The 23,431-nt window shown below is 36.2% G+C and overlaps 1 non-coding gene across 1 annotated transcript; it reads right to left on the reverse strand.

Moving 5' to 3' along the window:
* Positions 1-17,406: 17,406 nt before the first annotated feature.
* On the reverse strand, positions 17,407-17,472 carry LOC136404761 (small nucleolar RNA U54). The gene has a single exon (XR_010751455.1). It is a non-coding gene; the product is annotated as a small nucleolar RNA U54 (small nucleolar RNA).
* Between the last annotated feature and the right edge of the window lie 5,959 nt (positions 17,473-23,431).

The raw sequence follows: 23,431 nt of genomic DNA on the forward strand, positions 1-23,431 counted from the left end.
TGTTTCTCTGACTGGCATATTTCACTTAACATAATATTCTTCAAGTAATCCATGTTGTCACAGAAGGTAAGAGTTCCTTTTTTTTTTACAGCCAATTGTATTTCCCTATGTAAATAAACCACATATTTTTTATTCACTCAGCTACTGATGGGCACTTTGACTGTTTACAGATCTCAGCTATTGTAAATAATGCAGCAATGAACATAGAGCTGCATATATACATTCAAATGACTGTTTCAGGTTTCTTCAGATATATTTCCAGAAATGGAATAACTGAATCAAAAGGCAGTTTCATTTTTAATTTTTTGAGGAAATTCCATACTGTTCTCACAGTGGCTGCACCAGTCTGCATTCCCACCCGTAGTGAACAAAGATTCCCTTTTCTCCATATTTTCAGCAGCACTTCTTGTTTGTTGATTTATTAAAAATAGCTATTTTTAAAGAGTTTCTCTGTGATTAGTGATATTAAGCATCTTGTTATATGCCTATTAGCCATCTCTGTGTCCGTCTTGGAGAAGTGTCTATTCAGATCCTTTGCCCATTTTTTTTATTTGGATTGCTTTTTTTCTTGATGTTGAGCTGTATACATTCTTTTATGATTTTACAGTTTCAAGTCTAATGTTTAAGTCTTTAATCCACTTTGGGTCTATCTGTGTATGGTGTGAGTTGGTGGTCTAGTGTTTTGTTTGTTTTCTTTTTTGTAGGTATCTGTTCAATTTTCCCAACACCATTTATTAAAGAGACTGTCTTTACCCCATTTTATATTCCTGCTTCCTTTGTCAAATACTAATTAACCATAAAAGCATGGGTTTATTTCTGGACTCATTATTCTGTCTCAACAATCTTGTGTGCCTATTCTTATGCCTGTATCAGGTTGTTTTGAATACTTTGGCATTGTAGTATCTAGGTTGATATCAGGTAGTGTGATACCTCCAACTTTAAAATAATTCTTCAATTAATCTTCAACTATTCTCCTCTGTTTCTTCATTTTCTTTTCTATCCTCTAACTTCTGGAACCATTTGTTGTTCTTGGAATGGAAAATGCTTTTTTGCTCCTAGGCCTTTTGATATACTCTACCATTTACTTGACATCATCTATTTGCTCTATCTTTACCTAGTTTATTGTTCTTCCTTCTGATGTAGATGTAATTTATTCATGTCTTTCTCATGACTTTCAAAAATTCTATCCTAACCATACACAAATGTGTCAGAATACATGTGTCTAGCACCTTTGCCTAGATGCATTAAAAATTTCAGTTTGTTTAGTGGGTCTTGAAAACTCAATGTAGCCTAGTGCTGTTTTTCTTGACTTTGCTTCTCCAACCTAGTGTTTAGCACTTAGCATGCTTTTAACAAATATGTGGTAAGGAAATAAAGATTCTAAATATTCAGAAAGTTAGCAGTTCAAGGAACTGAAGTCTTAGCAGTTCAAAGAACACCCTGTAATTGTTCATAAAATAATAAGTGACTCTAGACCTCTGAGTTCAGAGTAGCTATCTCCTCCTAAGCAGCTCACTAGATACTTATGATACATATTTGAAGTGGACACTAAAACTTCTAGAGCAACTTCAGCTTCAGGGAAATAGAAAGAAAGCCTGAGGCATAGCTCAGCTAAGATTTTGTAGATTAGTCTGACACAGATGGCCTGTGAAGGCACACACCTCTGTGTGCTCCTGCTTATAGTTCTTTCTAGCCATAAAATTATTGTCCTATTTTTATGGCTAAATCCCTGGGGGAAGGCCTTCTAAAGATTCATGCATTCATTTTTGCAAAGTCTGTCTTGGTGTTCCTTGAATAAAGACACTTTATAAATACAAAATATTTTGTCATTAGTACAGATGCATTACCACAGTCCAAACTACCCATGTGATTCTGTGCTGCCAAACAGCTGCCGACACCCACCAAGAACATCTGGCTCCATTTCATGTTGGCATGGGCTTCATTAGCAATAAAACAGCTAATGACTTTTAGATGGCCTCATGATTATAGCTTTTATTGTTAGTGAAGGTAATAGAGTTAATAAATTTGATTGCCGGCACTGACAGTTTCTCCCGCTCATTTCGACTCCTCTAACTTCCTCTTCAGCTCCTCATAGTTGCTGGCTCTCAAAAAAAGACAGAGAAACTATTAATAAAAATATGCATCTAATCGAATAGGTGACCTCACAAAACACTTCTGAGTGACTTCAAAATGTCACTAAGGCCATCGCAGTTTGTTTATAGCAGTATGTGGTACCATAACTCATATTTACTACCTTTTTCCTTTCAAGCTAATTTATAGAACTGTCCACACTATATGGAGCAACACTCTGAGTATATAGTGTATTGCCACTAAGATTTCCAAGGAAATATTTGTAATTGAGTAGCAGAGTATGGGCACAGAATTTTGGATTTCTCAACTAATAATTCATATACTAGATTGTAAATCATATTGAAATATTGCATATTGCACAATAAGACAACAACAGAGAAGAGACTATTGAAGACTGAAATCTTCTCTTAGGATACATATTTAAGATGTCATAGAAAGAATAACAGATCCTGGATTGCAATATGTATTTCTCTCAGGAAGACACCTGGCTGGGTGGCTCTAGTTTTGTTTTCTTGCTTGTTTGTTACTCTTAGAAACTTTCCAGTATTATCATTGACTAATGCCATATACCCAAACTGCTCCTTCCTTCCAAATTAAATAATTCACCCCTTGTAAAACAAAAGGCATTACCTTCATTTTTGCCTAATTAAAAGAGGCTGGTGGAAATATTAGTAATTCAGATAGCTTAATACTCTAATCTATCTCATTCAACTTGTATTATCCAGATTGTTTTCATGCCTGACTCCGGTTCAACGATTCCTTAAATTCCTTTTCACAAAAAACAGTCTCGAGATTTCTGTTTCATTAATCTGTGTAGTTGTAGTCTTATTATTCAAAATATTGAATCAGAGTTGAAAATGCTATCTAAGTGGGTGCTAATTAGTTACTTCCATATCGTAAGTACTTTACAATTATTATATTTAACTCTCGCCTCTTGTAAAGTAGAGGTTGTCAACTGGAAGTGATTTCTCCCCCAAGGTAAATTCTCAATGTTGGAAGATATTTTTAGTTGTCACAACTAGGGAGGTACTTCTGGTATTAAAATAGGGAGAGGTTTGCGATGCTGCTAAACAGCCTACAATGCAGAGGACAGCCCCTATCACAATGACTTACCCAGCCTAAAATGCTAATAGTGAGAAAACTAAGAAACTCTACTATAAGAGATTGTTCTCATAGTAAGGAAAAGAAATAGGGGCTCAGGAAGGTAAAAGACTTTGCTGAGCATGACTCAGATTGCAAAAGGTGGAGCATCAGTTCAAATACAAGTTTATCTAATTCCAAAATTTAGTCTATTTCAGCAAAGCATTTAGCTTCCAGGGGCTTCTGGAAACCAGGAGGGTACATGAAAATGTTTGACAGAAGATGCTTTAACTGTAAGCACCCAAAACCACAGTATGTCATTTGAACATTTTATCTAATGTTCATAATAAAAATTGCACTGCTATGATCATTGCAAAAGTCTGCCACAATCTTCCGTGCAAGTGGAAGTGTGATTTTGGCTATAAAATTTCACTTGGGTATGTCATAGTTACACAACTCTTAAATGCAGAGGTGTCAACAGAAGTCATAGTATATCAATCAAAAGCAATTTTATGTTATGACAATGACAAAAAAATAAAATAAGAAATGGCAATTACTGCTCAGAAAGTGATACAACAAGGTATAAGCAGAAAGAATAGAAGACAAGGAATAGAAAGAGCCAGATGATGACAAGGGCATGTCACTTTCAGAGAACTTTCCAAGTTTCTTACAGAAACATCTGGCTATGAGTGATTTTATTCTTATTATCAAGGGCTTCCCAGTAAATTAAAATTTTATATATTATCTCTTAGGAAAAAATATAGTACAAATTCTAATTTTGGAAGAAAAAAATAATAAATAAACTCTTTAAAATCAAATATTTGTTTTACTCATTTGTCATCTTTTCCCTTTTCAGCTAAACCCAAAGGCTTCCAATTAATAACAAATATAAATATTTCATGTTTTTTAAAAATTTTTTAGCAATTTTAATTTATTGTGTTAATATGGATTCAAGTGTCCTATTCAATATAACACCCTTACTCCCACCCCAGTGTTCCCCATTATACCTCCCCCTAACTCCTTACCCCCTTTCCTCTGGGACTTGTTGTACTGTTGTCTGTACCTATGTGTTATGTATATATAATTACACTAATGCCTTCACCTTCTCTGATCCCATCCCTTCATCCCCTTTTCCTCTGACAATTGTCCCTCTGGTCCCTGTGACACTGCCTCTGCCTCTATTCACTTTGTTCATTAGATTCCACATATATGTGAGATCATATGGTATTTGTCTTTCTCTGCCTGGTTTACTTCACTTAGCATAATAATCTCCAGGTCCATCCATGTTTTCTTTAAATGATTTGCATAATGTATTTATAGTAAATAACAAAGGTTTTCTAAGACCCAGAGGCTTTTCATTTTTGTTCATAGCTTACATTCTATAGTCATTTAGTGTACATAAAGTTACTTTTTGTTTTGTTTTGTTTTTTTGTATTTTACTCTTTTAGAGTTAAGAGATCTAAACTCTGGTGATTAGCTTGGCTTGGGAAAGGGGGAATGGGAGTGTGTGGAGGACAAGACAAAATCAGCCCGGAGAGGGCCTGGGTCAGGGAAGACAGGAGTAGAGAGAAAGCAAAGCACACTCGAATCAAGATCAAGGGGAATCTAGAGGTGATGGAAAGCAAGGTGATGACTTGGAATTCATGAGATAAAGACATTGAATCTGATCTGGAGACTGAGAACCAAAATGCACAAACTGAGGTGACTATTGTAATAGAGGATTATTCAGAAATAGAGCAGGTATGAGCCAGTGTAGCCAGGACTGGAGGAATCTTAAAATGCCTGAGCTGGGAGATCCTTTGAGCATCTTTATTCTCAATATCAAAAGAGGCCTAGGGTTCTCCCATGTTATGCTACTAATCCCTAGCATAGTGACTAGTGGGGGTGCTTGAACTCAGATCTCCTCTTTCGTGGTCTAGTGTCTCAGATAAAGGAGAAAGGATGCTCTGAAGAGTTCAAGCTTTCTAAGCCACTCACTCAAAGACTTGTGCTGCTTCCTTACTTGCTCATAAATAGTTCAAACCTCAGTTCCATGTGTGTGTGCACATCATTGATGTGGGGATTAATTTTGGTTCTTCTGATGAATTTTAGAGTTGTGTTAACTCCTCAGAATCCTTCTTGCCCTCTTGGTTTCCACAAATTATAACTGTGGTCTCATATCGTCTTTCTCTGGCTCCCTGGTCACAGGGCACAAGCCTCCACTGGTCCACAGTTGCTCTACTACTACCCATAGGCAGAAAGTAATACTATCTTTCTTGTGCTGGGAATCTCTACTATGTGAATTAATATTTAAGTCTTTATGAAATCCTTTAATTTTCAACCAACTTTTTCTCTTCTTAAAAGCAAATAAGTACATCACTTTTTATTGATTCTGTTATTCACAGTTATTAAAGATAGTCTTTGGTCTTGTACCGAACTTTCAATTCTTAGTCTCCTGGAATGTCTGTACTATCATCAGATATTTTTAGCACCATGAAATGCCAAGGAACTTTATGTGCTGTAAGTCCAAAATAGCTATATTTTTCCCTCATAGACATAATTAAAGTTGATCTAAAGGAAACATACAAACATCCATTCTACTTCTGCCAATAAGCACCCAGAATTTATTGAGAAAATAATGTTCGCACAGAACTTGGCTACAAAACATATTTACTGTCTCTCTCATACTCACAAATCTTTCTGGATGACAATAAAATAAAAGGAACATAAAATGCCACATTTAACAAGGACATCTCTATAGTATTCCAAAATATTATATTTTGGACATTTGAAGAAGCATGTGGTTAATGTTCTAGGAAAAATAACAACAAAAATCTATATTTGTATTTTCTGTGTCTCTTTTTCTCTAACTGTCTCACTACATTCAGGTATGCATGAAAAATATACATGAATATATACATAGATATATTCCTATGTTATGGATGATTGGAGGGAGAAAATAATTTCATTGGTCGGACACACATATCCACCCATTCTTTAGAATATGAAAGAATCAAGAAATGGATTGGAAAAAGAATATGTTTGGGAGTTTTCAAACTATTCTAAATAGTAAAACATATTTCAAATCATATATCCTATCTGAAAATTGAGAATTTAAAGTAGATAAAATCATAAAGTAATTTCTAATTTCTACTCTATCAAGACCTCTGAGGAATTCTCTGGAGTGAAAATATGTCAAAATGTAGATGGCAAGGCACTGGTGGAGTGGAACTCAGGTGTCAAAGTGCGACTTACCCAGGAAAGAGTCTAAGTTATTAGTTATATGATCATAGGGAGGTTGTCTCTATTTAGGGACTCTTCTAGTAAAAACAGCTACAATAGCAAAACCACACCTTACCCTACTGCTTACACTAAGCTCTCCTTGAGACAGAATTTCCTTGATAAATTTCCCAATGCTTATGGGTTTCATTTCTTTAATTTTTTAAAACTCATACATGGAGATATGGAGAGTTGGGTATATAGTCCATCTTTCCAGACAAATCCTCTGACTTAGGGGAAGTTAGAGAAAAACTATGGCCCTGAGGATGGTTGTCTAGGCATACCTATTTTGTGCTGCTCCCATTGCAGGGCAGAGTTCTTAGCAAACCCAAGAATCTCAATCACTCTTGAAAACCACACAGACATTTGTCGTTAATGGTAGTACCAATATCAGGAAGTATAGAAGCTATCAATCTGATGAAAACAGGAAAAAGAGCCAAAGCACCCCAAATATGCAGTCAGAGACTTCGCAGCAAGAAGTTTAGACTGTGGATTTTGCCATTCTCTAAGTGTAATATTAACAGAAATTATGCTAATAGTGCCTTTTCCATTTTGGATGAGAAGAAAATGTATTTTTAGGAATCTACCAGTAACAGCTTTTTGTAGGTAGTTAAAAAAATACAACTTGCCTTTGACTGAAAATGTACCTGTTCACTCCAAAAGCAAAGTAAGCTTCAAAGAGAGAGGAGGAGGGTGAATATTATAGCTTCATTTTAATCACTGCATTCTTGACCAGCTCCTCATTTGAGTCATTGTGGTAGAAGAAAATTTGTGTTTCTATTCAGAAAAAAATAAATCACCTTCTTTGGAAAGAACATGAGTTATTGTTTGTGGCTGAGTCAGAAAAACCCCTTTGACTAGCTGGATTTTCATAAGGCACAGCAACTTCTTGCAGTGAAAGGGTATAACATCGATGATTATAGGCCTTTTCTTCTTTTTTTCTTTTGGTATGAGCTTACAGTACTTAATGGGTTCACACAGAAAGCAGTATCAACTTCATGGAAGCTTTTAGTTTAGAATATTGAGATTGGCTATGTATTAAAATACAGAGCTTTTGTCTGTTAAAAAGTCAGTTCTGTGCATATATAATACTGAGAGTTAATGTTTAGTCTTCTTCTATTAAGAACCAGACACTTCAATCAAATATATGTTTGGATATAGATGAAATAGGTAGATAGATTGATATGTGGATATATATATGGTTGTTTTGGCATTGTTTTGGTTCTTTTTTCCTGTTATATACCTATAACTATATCTAATATATTTATCTCTCTATCTTCTTTAAGCCCTATTCTCTTTATCCTGCAGAAAGACAATTTCTGTCATCACTGGCAACACTTAACTATACCCATCCCATGCTCAAAAATATTTTTTTCCACACACAAAATACAAATGGACACAAAAACTCAATTTTATTTAAGTCCAAATATATTTTAAGACCTTGAGTTTAAGCTTAGTATTGGCATATGCAGCTGAACATGCATCCATATGACAACGTAAAATATATCAAGAGTTACAGAGTGGATCATCCCTTTGATGTATTTTGCCCTTTAGGTATAAAACTATCAAGTGTTACTTGATATAATGCTTAGTGGTGAGCAGAAGCTACAGAGGCATTGTTCCTCATTTTATAAAAAATGAAATAGCATAATATATATTAGAGCAAGTAGCATGCTATGGTGTAGAGACAGCTTAGGTTTGAAGACTCCAATAAAGCAGCAAAGTTATGAGGACTATAGGACAGCTATACTGTGTTTTAGTGAAAGAAATTTAGTCATCTAAATACCTCATTTTACAGATGAATAAACTGAGATCATAATGGTAGTCAGTATTAGAACTAGACAAGAACTAAAATTTCTTAACCCTTACCCCAAAGTTTCCCATGATCCTTCAGCAATTATTTCTGCTCATAGAACTTACTTGTTTCTTCAGTGTCATGAACTTATATATTATGAAATTATAATTAAATTTTTCTAGCTCCTTGAGTTATTTAGGGAATTGTAATTAAAACTCTTGCAAAAAAAAAAAGTTGCCTTTAGAGCATTCAACAATCATTGTGTGAAAGCATCGATTTCTCATAAACTTCCCCAGCCCCCAGTCACCTGGTCTCCCACAGAACTCTAGGAGCAAAGAACCACCACCAGAGGTGCTTACACTGTCCATCCATTCTATGCTGTTTCATTCATTCTTTCCATAGAGATGACCTGGGGCCAGTACACTAAACGCCATGCTGAGGACTTGGGCTTGCTAGCAGAGGTAGCTTTATCAGACCAATGCTTCTTTAGTAGGCCACTATGGCCAAAGCCAAGGCCATCCTACTTCCCTAGCAATGTACTATGTTCGCATGCCAGGGTCTCTTGTATTCTGCAAGAGCCTACCTAACCAGTGTGAGGAAGCACCTTAGATCCCCAGGATGAGAACTATATCATCAAGAGAATGCTTTTGGAACTGGTTAAAATATAGGGCATTAGTAGGTTATTAGTTATTTACTTTAAAACATCATTGATTAATGGGAAGTCCCAAATAATTTTTTCAGGAGCTCAGCGATGTCTTCAAGGCTTCTTCGCTTCTTTTCCTCTGCACCTCCCACTGGCAGTGAAGTCTCCCTCCTCTCACCATGGAAAGAGGGCGACTTAGCCAAGGCACCATGGCTTCACACGATGGCATCCAAACTAGGAACTGAGGATATCTCCTCAAAAATTTCTCCATTAATAGGAAGAAAAATATTCCTTAAATTTCTTGGCAGACTTCCTTTTGTATTTTAATATTCCATGACCTTATGCTGGACCTGTCTTGGGCAATAGGGAAACACATTAAAATGAATTAGCTTGGATCAATTAGAAGTGGGACCTTAAAGAAAATTGGTGTTTGTTTAGCAAAAAAGTGGATTATATTGTTCCCTGAATTGGGGCACTTTTTCACTACTGCCAGCAACAGGCAGGTTATTGCAGGAAGGTTCTCACCTTAGTGTGGCTTGGCATGCAGGAGTTAAATGTCAGTACAAATATCTAACCATCACAGTTCAAGAGCAGGGCCTGCTGTGAATTTTTTTTTGGACTATGAGTGCCCCTTCCCTAAAATAATTCCAAAAGCATCATAGAACCACCAAGCTCTGCACCCCATGCTTATAGTCACTGTACCACCAATGTCCTAGGGGCTGCCTCTGACAGAGAGTGCACTAGCAGGTTTGTGACCCTCTGGCATTATTTGTGTACAACTGACTATCTCAGAAAAAACGGAAATCATCCTGCTTCATATTTACAGGGGAAAATTAGGCCACGTTAATGATTCTGTGCTTATCTAACAGCTGCTAGGCTACTGCTGGACAATTCCCATGACTTCTGAAAGGTATAACAATATATTTTTTTGGGATACACATGTTTTGAGACTTAGTATGATGTCCATTAGAGACTTCAGCAGTAGCACAGACCATAGTCAAGAGTTCACATTCATTACTCAGGCATAGTTAGCTCCAGGTAAAAAACAAAACAAAACAAAACCAAAAAAAAAAAAAAAAAGCTAGTGATAAGGCACAAGCTGATGAATTGTCCTACACTCTTCACCATAATTAAAGCATCCATGTCCCTTCATGGTTTTTTCAATATGTCACCCACCACAACATGAGAAGCTGGGAAACTCTGTTAGTGGACATTCTCCTGTAGTAAATTGATATATTTAATCCATGGATCTCCAGTCTTCAGGGATGCTACCTTCTCCACCAGGAAATCTCCTAGCTCTTCCCTCCTGGATTACTCTGCTTTGGACTATCAGAAAGGGTCTAGAATGCCATATTCCAAATGTATGTTAAGGAGCAGAATAAAATCTTCTCATTAAAGATTTTCAGAGCACCATAAACCTAATCTCTGTAGAATTTGTCACATTGTCAATGACATTTAGCTTTATGATATACTTTACAAACAACAAAAGAATTACACCAAATTAAAGTCTCTGAGGATAATGCCTTGCAGTATTAGAGATGTACAAATTATTAACATCAGTAGAAAAATCATCAATATAATATTTCAGGTAATCAATATAAAATCAAAGTCAAATTCTAAAATTTATCATGAAAAATAAAATTGTTTTTTTTTTTGTATTTTTCTGAAGCTGGAAATGGGGAGAGACAGTCAGACAGACTCCCGCATGTGCCCAACCGGGATCCACACGGCATGCCCACCAGGGGCGACGCTCTGCCCACCAGGGGGCAATGCTCTGCCCCTCCGGGGCATCGCTCTGTTGCAACCAGAGCCACTGTAGCGCCTGGGGCAGAGGCCAAGGAGCCATCCCCAGCGCCCGGGCCATCTTTGCTCCAATGGAGCCTTGGCTGCGGGAGGGGAAGAGAGAGACAGAGAGGAAGGAGGGGGGGGTGGAGAAGCAAATGGGCGCTTCTCCTATGTGCCCTGGCCGGGAATCAAACCCGGGTCCCCTGCACGCCAGGCTGACGCTCTACTGCTGAGCCAACCGGCTAGGGCCGAAAAATAGTTTTGTTCCATGATATTTCCTTATCATTTGAAGCGCTCATTTAAGAAAGAAGAGACAAGTTTTCTTTCAGGTTTACTCGGTGAATTTGCAAGTTGATGGCTATGCTGATGTTTTGCATTCAAATAATTTTCAGTATTTGTCTAAACAAAAACATTGTCTTCACATGGATCAATCTGATTTGATAGCATAATCCTTCTCACCATAACAAGCTCCAGCTTGATTTCACCATTTAAATGAAAACTGATTTTCTCATGAAAAAATACATCATAATGGTGTTGATAAAATTCTAAAGCAAAGCCACTTACAATGGAAGATTCATTCAATATCACCTCTTCATGTTGCAGAATACATCTATAAACTGCTTCCTGGAAAATCAACTGATTCATTGTTTATTTATGTTAGGTCTCTCTTTATTACTAAATTTTAATAAACTGGCTATTTAATTCAACAACTAACAATAATCAGTGCTTAATAATATAGATCATAGTGCTACAGATTTATTTTTAATCTTAGTTTTTCAGAGAATATCAGTTTCTCCTTCTAATATGAGAAGATAATTACTTCTATAGAAGGCACAGATGTGGTAACTAAAGATCAAAGTCATTGGTATTTCCAGAGTACTCAGGAAAAATATTTTTCTGTCTCTTTATCTTTTAACCATTAACTCATTTGTTAATCTCTATATTTTGGTTCTTTGACAGCTTGAACAGTGAATGAAAAGTACTGCACAAGCAAATACCTTGCATTATATATTCTCCTACTCTTAAACTACCATATATATATATATCCATCCTTCTGGTTTAATAGCCACAAGAAATACTGAAGATAAAAATATCTCATTAATCAACTAAGAATTATTAAATGATATGAGCAAATTAAATTCTTTTCAGAAACAATAAGGAATCAAGATCATCACTGTAGTAGAAATATAATGTTTGCCCAGTTTTCAAACAGTTCCCAAGGTAGTTATACTATTCATATCATAATAAGAAGAAATGAATCATTTCTCTCATGGAATAAGAAGGAGGGTGGACATCTACACATGGTAAGTAAAGCATTTATGCCATTGTGAAAGGGATGCATTAAAATGCATAAAGTGACCATTTAAATTTTGACTTTTTTTTCATCCCATTTCAACATACTTCAGAAAATCTGAGTATTTCCAAGTAATTTATTTTTGGTTGCTCTTGAAGTAGTTTGAATGTTGGAAACGTGGAAGTACTTGCAAATAAATGTTAAATATCCAAATTAAAGTTTTTGAGGTTAAAAACTACTTCCTTCTTTTTACTAATCAATAAAATAGGGAAATAACTGCATTCTATTTTGGGAAAAAGGCTATTTTTGTTTTTCAAAAATGTGGCACAATTCAGCAAAATGTCTTCAGGAAAATAAGTCAGAAAGCAAGGACATTGGTGCTATTAGGAGAATTGAAGCCTAAGAAATAAATGGATTCATTTACCATTTAATTAAATTTAAGGGATAATTAATGTCATGTTTAAGGCAATATTGGCTGGAGGGAGTGGGTTCTGCGAAACTACTGAAGTATTAGCAAATTAGACCAAAAGAAAAGCCAAAGTTGCATTAGCTCTGTGTTAGAGCCGAGAAACAAGGCGTTCCAGGGCATTTTTCTGAGCCACCATGGGAACACCTAGTGAGACTGCTAGGGATGGCCAAAAGGAAAACTTCTCACCAGTAATGTAACATTAACACACAGCAAATATAGCAGCATGGCAATGAGGCTGCAGAAGAGAGAAAAAGCGAATGTTTTTGACAGCTCCTGTTTGAGTACTTGAGATTATCCAGACAGAAGCAGAGAAAACAATTGCCAATCAAACTATTTAATACAAGGTCTGAGCAAGAACTCTGACTAAAAGAACATCCAATAATCCTTCTAAATTTATATCTGCATAAACTATAAGGTAATCTAACAAAAGCAGATGAAAAATCATTAAAGGGTAAAACGGTAAACAGTTAAATTAAAATTTATCTAGACAAGGGACTTGATGGATACAATCTTAGCAGCAAACCTTACCTTGCCACCTGCTGTCACTTTTAATTGGAATTATTTCTGCTATTGTAATACATGAGAGGAGAAAGTGTCAGATAATCTGGGACTTTTGGGCCACTGACTAGAGTTTAAAAACCTGGGATATGGGTGAAAAATAAATTAATATTATCAATTAGCAGAAGGCAGGTATAGATAGGTTATGGACATATTCAATTGACGTATGTAAGTACCAATTAATACTTTAAAGTTTTTAATATGCATGCAGGTCACCTGAATCTTTTTGGCAGGCAGATTCTAATGCAGTAGTCTAGGGTGCACCCTCAATTCTGCATATAAATCGAGCTCTCAGTAATGTCAGAGCTGCACCTTTGCATACCACACTATGAGAAATATGGCTGTAGTGGACGTTAATAACTGCATTTCTTGTGTATTCATTGTGAATTCTTGCTCCTTTTTCTTTGCTCTCTTTCTCCAAGGAATCTTCCCTTTGTGTTTGGGATTGTCTGTAACCCACTCACCTCTGTATCCTTCACCCATGCAGAAGGTGAAGTATTACCCAGATCCATCAGTCAGATGCCTCATTCTCTAAACTCAGTGATTAGTTTAGGGGAGGGCACATGACACAGCCAGGCAAATAAAAATCCTATTTGAACCTTTACAGAAACCTGGAAAAGAGGCATCATCTTTCAGTAAATTTTCTACCTGGAAACACAATTCAGTCTATCTGGTGGGGGCTGTTTATATCCGTCTGAGCAAAAAATCCTACTGAGAATGAAGCCAAAATGAATAAAAGAAGAGTTAAAAGATGGAGAAAAAGACATTTCTAATTCCATTGTTTTTATGCTGTGATACAGTCATAGTAAAAGTGCATTTACTCCTTTAGAGTTTCTGGTCAGGGAGCCAGTACACCTTTTCCTGGTTCAGTTAAACTGAGTTTCCTTGATGAGGTAACAACTGATCTTCCCCTCAAGCACCCAGTAATCTCCTAGCTAATTAAAGCTGCAGCTCTTCTTGCCTTCCACAGCTCTCTAGTTTCCAATATTAAAGCTTAAATCGATAGCCTTGCTCCTTTTCCAGGTGGTGAGAACAAGCCTGGTTCAGGCAGCCACTTTATTTTGACTTGCAGCAGAACTTAGGAGCCTTCCTGGTGATTTCTTGTAGAACCAAAAATCCAAAAAACACACAACTGACTTTTAAAATTTATTATATACTTTCATTTAACCTATTTAATGCAGAAGAGAAGCAACAGTAAGCTAATATACAAGCAAAACTCTTAGATGTGTGTGATAAATTAGATGCCTGCCCCTTAGGGCAAGGCTTTAACATAGCAGGTGAACCTCCTTTGCTGCCAGTCTGGGTGCCCTGCTGCCCCTGCACTGGACCCTGGGGTGAGTATAGCAAAGGGCCACCGGGACATTTCTCAGGTCAAGATGGTTTCATGGGTCTCAGGACATGAGCTGCATTGGTTTTCAAAGTTAGATGTTTGGGGGGGGGGGCTTGTCTCTCATGTACAAATCTTAAAAGCTGAGGTGCTAAAAACTGGTGTTTAAACTCACTGCTCCTCGAGAAGCTCTGGCTTTTGATTTTCTCCGGGTTGTGCACTGACACACTGGGAGTGGGGTTAATTCAAGATTCTGTTCCAGCCTCTCCCACTTTGGATGTGGGTTCTTCTTGTTTGCCATTGTGTAGTTGTCACTCAGCCAGACTTTAGTTTGTTTTTTTTAAAGAAGAAATGATTCAGGATCTTCCGACATCCCATCTTGAACCCAGATCTCCCATAGCTGACCATTACAAAACCCATCTTTTGTGTCATGACTTCTGTTGGGAAAACAGCTATTAGGCTTGCTCTCTGGTTTACTGGCTGCAAGCACTTTGCTTGATTAGTGAGTGAGCATGTGGCAGTGCTATGTGTTCTAGTCTATGTAAGGCTGTGGGTGCTTGTGCTTGAGACGATGGTGGATGGCAGATGGCGGATTATGAATTATGAATTGCCAGCCTGCCTGCCACTGTGAGGGGCCATTTTGCTGTTTGTTTGCCTGAGAAGTGGTTTTCTCCTGCCTGTTTGCTTGTCCACCATTGCAAGACTTTATGAAACACATGGCCCAACACTTTCTGGCTTCATAGTTTCTCTACCATCTGCTCAAATCCAATGTGGACCTGCCTGCCCTTGGCCACTAGCATTACAACTTTTTTTCATATTGACACTCTTGTCTTCTTTCTAGCATATTTATTTGATGGGGTACCTGCATGTAGTTCTTACAACATTCTAGCTGACTATACTTCCAGCAATTAATTCAAATATATTAAATATTCAAACAGAACTTTAATTTTTTTCTGTTTATTTTCTGCTTCTTGATATAATTTTATTTCAATTTTTTAATGCAGAGAAGAAACTATAATTTAATATAAAACAGAATCTTTCAAACAAAAATTTAGTAGATGTCATATAGAGATGGCACTATTGTCATTCAGCATTTTTATATTGCTTTTCATATGCATAAAATGTCATCTTTTTTTTTTAATTTATTCATTTTAGAGAAGAGAGACACAGAGAAAGAGAAGGGAGGGAGGAACAGGAAACATCAACTCCCATATGTGCCTTGACCAGGCAAGCCCAGGGTTTTGAACCGGTGACCTCAGCATTCCAGGTCGATGCTTGATCCACTGCGCCACCACAGGTCAGGCGTCATCATCTTTTTTAGTCTCCATAAGTTGTCTGTTTCTCTTCAGATGAGGTAAGTTTCAACAAGATGTCTTTCTGAAAACAAAGTAATTTCAAAACTAATTAGTCCCTAAAATGCTAATCTAAGAATTAAATTATGTATAAATCTGAATTTGAAAGCTTGATTTTTTCCAAAAGCAGCTCAATTGTTTTTTGAAATGCTTGTTTCCATCTTTTTTCTTTTTAGCAAATTTTTTTAATTAATTAATTTATTTATTCATTTTAAAGAGGAGAGAGAGAAAGACAGAGAGGGAGACAGAGAAGGTGGGGAGGAGCTGAAAGCATCAACTCCCATATGTGCCTTGACCAGGCAAGCCCAGGTTTTCGAACCGGTGACCTCAGCATTTCCAGGTCGATGCTTTATCCACTGCCCCACCACAGGTCAGGCTGTTTCCATCATTGGTATCATTTCAGTGTAAGGATATTATTAATATTGTAATATTGTTCTTGAATTTGAATTTGGTACATTCAGGAACTATCCATTCACCCTAGACCTACTATGGGAAAGAGACTTTGGAAAACTCTACTTTTATGGTTTTTAAATCTCAAAATGGGAGGATGCTTTGCCCCAGTGTTCCCCAGGATTGACATGTGGCTTTTAAAATGTTTCCATGTCAAACAACCAAAAAGCCTTTCAATAGATGACTGGATAAAGAAGATGTGGTACATATATACTATGGAATACTACTCAGCCATAAGAAATGATGACATAAGATCATTTACAACAAAATGGTTGGATCTTGATAACATTATATGGAGTGAAATAAGTAAATCAGAAAAAACTAAGAACTGCATGATTCCATACATAGGTGGGACATAAAAATGAGACTAAGAAACATGGACAAGAGTGTGGTGGTTACAGGTGGGGGGAGGGAGGAGAGGGAGGGAGAAGGGAAGGGGGAGGGGCACAAAGAAAACCAGATAGAAGGTGACGGAGGACAATCTGACTTTGGGTGATGGATATGCAACATAATTGAATGACAAGATAACCTGGAGATGTTTTCTTTGACCATATGTACCCTGATTTATTGATGTCACTCCATTAAAATTAATAAAAATTTATTTAAAAAATGTTTCCATGTCAATACAATAGGCTATGGAATCTTAGTCCCATGAAATGAGGCCAAACACTATCTAGGTTTTCAGCATTCCTCTCCTAGCTTGTCACTGCTTCTGCTCTGCCAAATGTTACCTGTTTTCAGGACTAGTTTCTCATAAACTCCAACTCCATTTCCCCACTCCCTTTGCCCAACACCCAGGATCCTCAGGCCATTTCTTCATCTTCTGGACCTGTCCATAAAAGTGCTTGCTACATTTTAACTTTTTTTTGTCTTGTACTCCAAATCCAAATCTGTTATTCTTAAAAGAAAACAAAATAAGTTCTTTATAGTTTTTTTTTTTTTTTTAACAACTGATAATCAATTTATTAAAAAGGCTGATTTAAGCATCTGCAATGGTGACTTCAACCTCAACTCCCGGCTCAATACTGATGGAAGTAATCTGTTTAACAATCTCAGAAGGGCTGTGCAGGTCAATGAGATGTTTGTGGATCCTCATCTGAAACCGATCCCAAGTCTTGGAACCCTCCCCGCAGGGAGTTTTTCTTGTAGTGATTCTCAGAGTCTTGGTAGGCATGCGAATGGGTCCTTTCACTTTGAGATTCTTTTCCTTTGCACCTCTGATCAAGTCAGCACACACTAGAGAAAGAAAATGGTCTTTCAGTTCACTCGGAACAACCGAAGGCGGCTTAAGAAATTTTAACTGCTGCTGGCTCAGAATAGCGTATAAAACTATCATTTTAATTCAACAAGTGATTATCTCCTCATCACCATCTTTATAGTTTTTGATCTGTACAGCTATAGTGAGGTCTCTGCCATAAATATTTCTCCAGTGCTCTGTTTCTCAGGTCTAAAGATTTACCAATAGCAATATCTTCTCTTCGCTCATAATCCTCCCATAAGTGCTTACTACATAGCACAGTGCCTGGCACCCGTCAGTATTAGTAAATTTCTGAAGAATGTAAACTAGAACCTGCCTTTGGACTAGGTTTCTTTCATGTTTTTACATAAAATAATTGTATCTAGGTCTCTGGGGGCCTGAATGAGACAGCTTCTGTCAGGCCATTAAGTTGCCAATTTCATCAATCATTCTTCATTTCTTCTTTATGAAATAATCTATTGGGCACCCAGTGACCCTTAAATCTCCTTGTCACAGCTGCTGAATCTTTCAGTCTCTTCACTGAAGTTAAGGCTGCTAAATCATCAATGACTTTGATATCAAATTTAAATTGGCTCTTTCTAAATGTGTCCTCAATGAAATACTGACCGTAAAATGATGTGGAGAAGAAAGAATAACTCATCTGATTTGCCCCTGCAGATTGTTCTCAAAATGTTGTTTTAGTCAAGCAGAGAAAGTAAAAGCTAAGAACTGACAAAGATTTTGTCAAGTTTATGTAAAAGCTGGGCCAGACCCAGATTCAAGTCATTTCAGGAAAAAAAGCAGTGTTTCACTGACAAAATACAGAATAAAGGAACACAGAAAACTGTTAGAAATGATGACAACCTCTCTTTTAGGGCCTCTGGCTCTCCTGGTTGGTTCTCCTGTGCTTACTAGTGGGTTGTGCTCCCTCACCTTGGATGCTTGCCCATACCTATTACAACCCTGTTTCTAAATCAAGCAATATCTCAATTAGATCAGCTTCTGAACTTAATAGCAGCTTCCTCAGTCACTGAACGTTGCCCAATTCCAAATACTCAAGGGAGTTATCTGAATGGCCCAATTCATCTTTATGTAAAAGATCATATACACAGGTCATAAGTGATAAGCCAATGATATTTTGACATCCTCACATGCCTCTAGTTTAATTCCTGATGATCAATAGTAGATGGTGAATATAGTGACTTAGGTAGCAGGACCTATGGGCAGAAATTTACCCCAAGTCAGTGTGGCTCAGTACATGTGTAAACTGTGAGCACCAACACAGTAAGTGTATAACTATAGAATTATTGGGGCTCCTGGCTGACTGGCTTTGTGGATAGAGCATCTGCCCTGCATATGGACATCCCAATTTGGTTCCTGGTCAGGGCACACAGGAGAAGTGACCATCTGCTTCTCCCCCAATCCTTCTTCCCCATCTACAGCCAGTGGCTCAGTCAGTTCGAGCATTGGCCAGGACACTTGGGACAGCTTGGTTGATCCAAGCATCAGCCTCAGGCACTAAAAATAACTCAGTTGATTTGAGCCTCAGATGGGGGTTGCTGGGTAGATCCCGGTCAAGGCACATGCGGCAGTCTGTCTCTATCTCCCCCCCTCTCACTTAAAAATAAAATAAAATAAGAGTATTGGGAATTTTGCCACATAAAATGGAAGAATAAATTCCAAGAGTACAGATTTTCAAAGTATTAACACTTGAAGTTTATTAGTTTTACAAGACCAAAGAGTTCTCATGTGCTATCGTGTCACGTCTAAGGGAATGACCTTACTGTTACTGTGTGCATCTCTCTTTGAATAAATGTGGTAATACTGATACTAGGGCATGGTTTCTCACTTGAAATTTTCTCTGTCAGAAAGCCAGAGTTAGGCAATAGGAAAAAGAAAACAAAACAAAAAAAAAGGAATCAGCCTCTGTCTGTAGAAAATGTAAAGGCTGAAGAAAATGAAAGGTATTTGTATGTGATGAGTATGAAAGATGGCACATGCTACATGGTAGCAGGCATTTAACAGATCCACAGGGATCTCTCTCAATTTTAGATTTGATCACAACAAGGCAGGAATTTTGTGAGGCAATCCAAGACCTATGCAAGGCAGAAGAAAGGGTCATTTTTCCCAGGTCTCATGTCACTAAGGGGAATTAAAATTTAGGTTATTAATGATATAACTAACAGTGCTATATATGCAGTAGTCATGTTTATCTGTTAAAAGTACAGATGTGTTTACATTTAAAGAACACCTTTTTGGTTCTTTAAATAACAAAGAATAATAGCCTTTGTAATTATTAATACATTTAATGTCTATGAATTTCATAGTGCTTTTAGTTGAGACAAATAGCACTAAGGAAACTGTTCAATCATCAAGCGTTAAAATCTGCTAAACTTTGACTTAATCAAATTTTAAGTTTCAATCTCTTCATTATTAACTAGAAACCCTTCAAATTGGTAGTGTTTTAGACCTCTCTGTCATAGTTAGTTTGGGATGCCATGACAAATTTCCATAGACTGAGGGGCTTAAACATGTATTTCTTAGTTCTGGAGACTTGGAGAACCAAGATCAAGGTTCTGGCAGAATCAATGCCTGGTGAGAGCCCATTTCCTAGTTTAAGGAGGACCAACTTCTCATTGCAACCTCCCATGGTAGAAAGAAAGTTAAGTTCCTCTCTGGCTTCTTTTATTTTTTTAAATGCCCTATGACCTAATTATCTCCCAAAAGCTCTATCACTAAATATCATCACATTGGAATTAAGTTTTCAACATAAGCTTGGGGCAGGGGCATAAATATTTTGTTCATTGCATTCTCTCAAATACTGAACAACTCTAAAATATCTGTTCTAATACAACTTGTTCAGATTCCTTGTACTCTCAGGTCTCATGTTTCTTCAGTTACCCCCTGTCTCTTTAAATCTTAAATTATTTCTAGCTCTTCATAAGATTACCAAGGAAAATGTCTATTTTTGGTCCAGAGTGTTAGAAGCAAAGATGCAGTCCCTGAAGTCATAGCGATGGTGGCAGTGATCAGAGGGACAACTTGAAAAGAGCTGACCACTGGATGAAGCTGCCCTTCTGTTTTAAGGAGTTTTCTTATGTTTCTAATTTTTGATAATCTAAAATCTCTATTACTCAGAAATTTAGTCACCTCAAATTCTATTAAATTCCTTCTACCATAATAAAACATTTATTGGATTTGGAAGTTTGTCCTTCAAAGCTTTTTATCAGATCATGTATAAAGAAGCTGCTAATCTTTAGTATTTAGAATGTAATTTTCAAAGTTAAAAATTATATTTGGCTTTTAACCTTTTATGAGTAATTATTAGGATATAAACAATGACATTACTTAGTCAGCTGAGCTGTCCATTTCCATAAAAATGAAAGCACCACAAATAAAAAAAATTAACCACTGCTAATATTGGCAATTTCATGTTAAAACATTACATCAGTCTTCATTATTATTAATGCACTTTACATATCTATGAATTCCAGAACTCTTTTAGTTGAGACAAATAGTACAGGAAACTGTTTAATCATTTAGTGTTACTATCTGCTAAAATTTGACTTTGTCAAGTGATTGTAACAGCTTATGGATTTAATAATCACATTTTTTTAACCTTAAGGAAGACTAAAATAACAGGTTTAGAAAAGAAAATGATAGCCATGAAAATGAGGACTTTTTTGAACAGCCATGATTCCTTCAGAATCATGCTTGACATATTTTTCTTCTGTATTTATTATTTTATATTTGATCAATGCTAAAGTCTTATGCTATTTAGTTTGATTTACTTCCATTAGAGGAATAAAGACAATGTTTTATTATTCTTAATACAGTATTCAAAAATTTTTATACATAGCAATTAAAATTTATATTAAACAGGTACTTTCTTCCTTAAAAATAGTAATAATTATGGATGTGTTAATTACCTTCATTACACTGAAATCCACTAAAGATATCAGGAAGAATCACTATGTGCTTGAAGACATTATTAAGCATTTAATATTAGTCAAGATTTTGCTATTTTCTGGCCTCCTCAGTTTAACAGCCCTTTCCTGCCCTGATAAGAATGTGTATTCAATTGTACAGACACAGAATAGGTTTCAGTTCATTAAAGGAAAGAAGCACTTACTCTAGCAAATTTTAATGTGATCTACACTGTTTTTGCAAATACAGCTAATTTTGTTCTTTATATGAGAGTTTTATTATTATTATAATTATTAAACTCTCTAGTTTTACAAAATGTCACACTGCTTTTTTTCTCTTTAAAAATAGAGTACAATGCAATAGATTATTTTATAGTTTGACATTATATACAAGAGTATGAGTATTATTTTTATAACATATTAAATAAAATCATAAAATTTAAAAAAGAACTTTCCCATTTCTAAAATTACTTGTTTTTGTAACAAGAATAACCCTCTAGCCCTGGCCGGATAGAGCAGTTGGTTAGAACATTATACCAATATGCCGAAGTTGTGGGTTCATCTCCAGTCAGGGCACATATAAGAATCCACCAATGAAAGCACATATAAGTAGAGGGACAAATCCGTGTCTCTCTCTCTCTTTCTCTCTCAAATCCATCAATCAATAATTTTTAAGCACACATATAGTTTATAGTTAGAAATAAATAAAAATAACCCTTTGTGAAAAACATATACTATAGTAATTACACCAGTTATTCATTTTTATTTCTTAACATTTGAGTCTGTATCTTGAATTAAAGGCATAAAAATGGGTTGATTTTTTTCATATTACCTTTATATTTATAAGTTTAAATTATTTTAAGATATCAGTTGAAATTATTACTTACAACTGGAAAAATAGAAGTAACATTTAAATTTGATCTTGAGTAGGATTTCAGCATCTAGAAATAAGAAAGAAAGCGGAACAGTTTAGGAAAAAGAACTGATGATGATAATAAGAGTTCCTGTGCATTGTTTAAGGACTCTTCCAGGCACTATGCTATTTGCTTTTTTCAAAGACATTCAGTGAAATTTAATCTTGAAATAGCATCATTTGCATATTACATATGTAGAAACCAATGCAAGATATGTTAACAACTACCCAGAATAGATTATGAACTATTTGAATTAAAAATGATACAAAGTTAAATTTTGTCTAGGTCTTCCTAATATCAGAGTTGAATTTATTTCACATATAAGTAACTTCCCAAATGGTGTATAGATAGCACTGAAATGAGATTTTTGTGATGATACTAAGACAACTTTTTAAAAATTAAGTTAATGATGTTAATGGTTATTTTCTACTAATGGCAAAGGTTATTGAGTTCCCAATAGTGTTATAAAGAGTCTCTCTGAAGCAAATCTCTTAAATTAAATAATAAGACTAGACTATGTAAATCCTTATATGCAAATAGTTTATAGCACATCTGGAATTTTCTTCACACCATGATTTTCATAGCTTTGCTCAAGACAAGTACTGAAAGGAAATGTTTCTTCCCATGAAAATAAAATATGTAATAAAATAAAAAAGAAAACCATAGCAATTTTCAATATAATGCAAACTGATAGCAGTAAAATATTTTAGGACTCTTTGGAGGCCCTGTGGGAAACTAAACACTATTTTTTTGATCTGAGCTATGTACATGCAGGATAAACTTTTTGACTCCTAGGTGTAATAGTCACTGCTCCTGGAGGTCCAGAACACAGCAAACACTCCTCTACACTTGGTTGATTAAAGACAGCTTGCGCTCAGCTATCTACAGTGGCGTATATTTGCAAGCCGTGTTTTCTCACCACATCTCGGGGAGTACAGGATGATGCCTCACTGTGGCACCTGTTTTGTCCTGTAATTGCAGACTTCTCCCCCTATGCTTCTACATTCATAATTCACCAAACAAATAAAACCACCAGTAATTTTGTTCACCCAGTCTACAGTGAAGTGCAACAATAAATTCCAGAGGGCATAACATGCTTCTCCAAGAACTCTCCAGGTGAATATCTAATATAGTTCTCAATCATTTCATCTTTTATCTCCCAGGTTGTTTGATTTTTCTTTCCTTTTTCCTAAACATAGTAATGGCAGCTGAAGTCCTAACCTGTAACCTCTATTATCGGGATCACCTTTGA

Source organism: Saccopteryx leptura, chromosome 4 (assembly GCF_036850995.1).
Source record: "Saccopteryx leptura isolate mSacLep1 chromosome 4, mSacLep1_pri_phased_curated, whole genome shotgun sequence".
In the NCBI taxonomy this organism is placed as follows: Eukaryota; Metazoa; Chordata; class Mammalia; order Chiroptera; family Emballonuridae; genus Saccopteryx; species Saccopteryx leptura.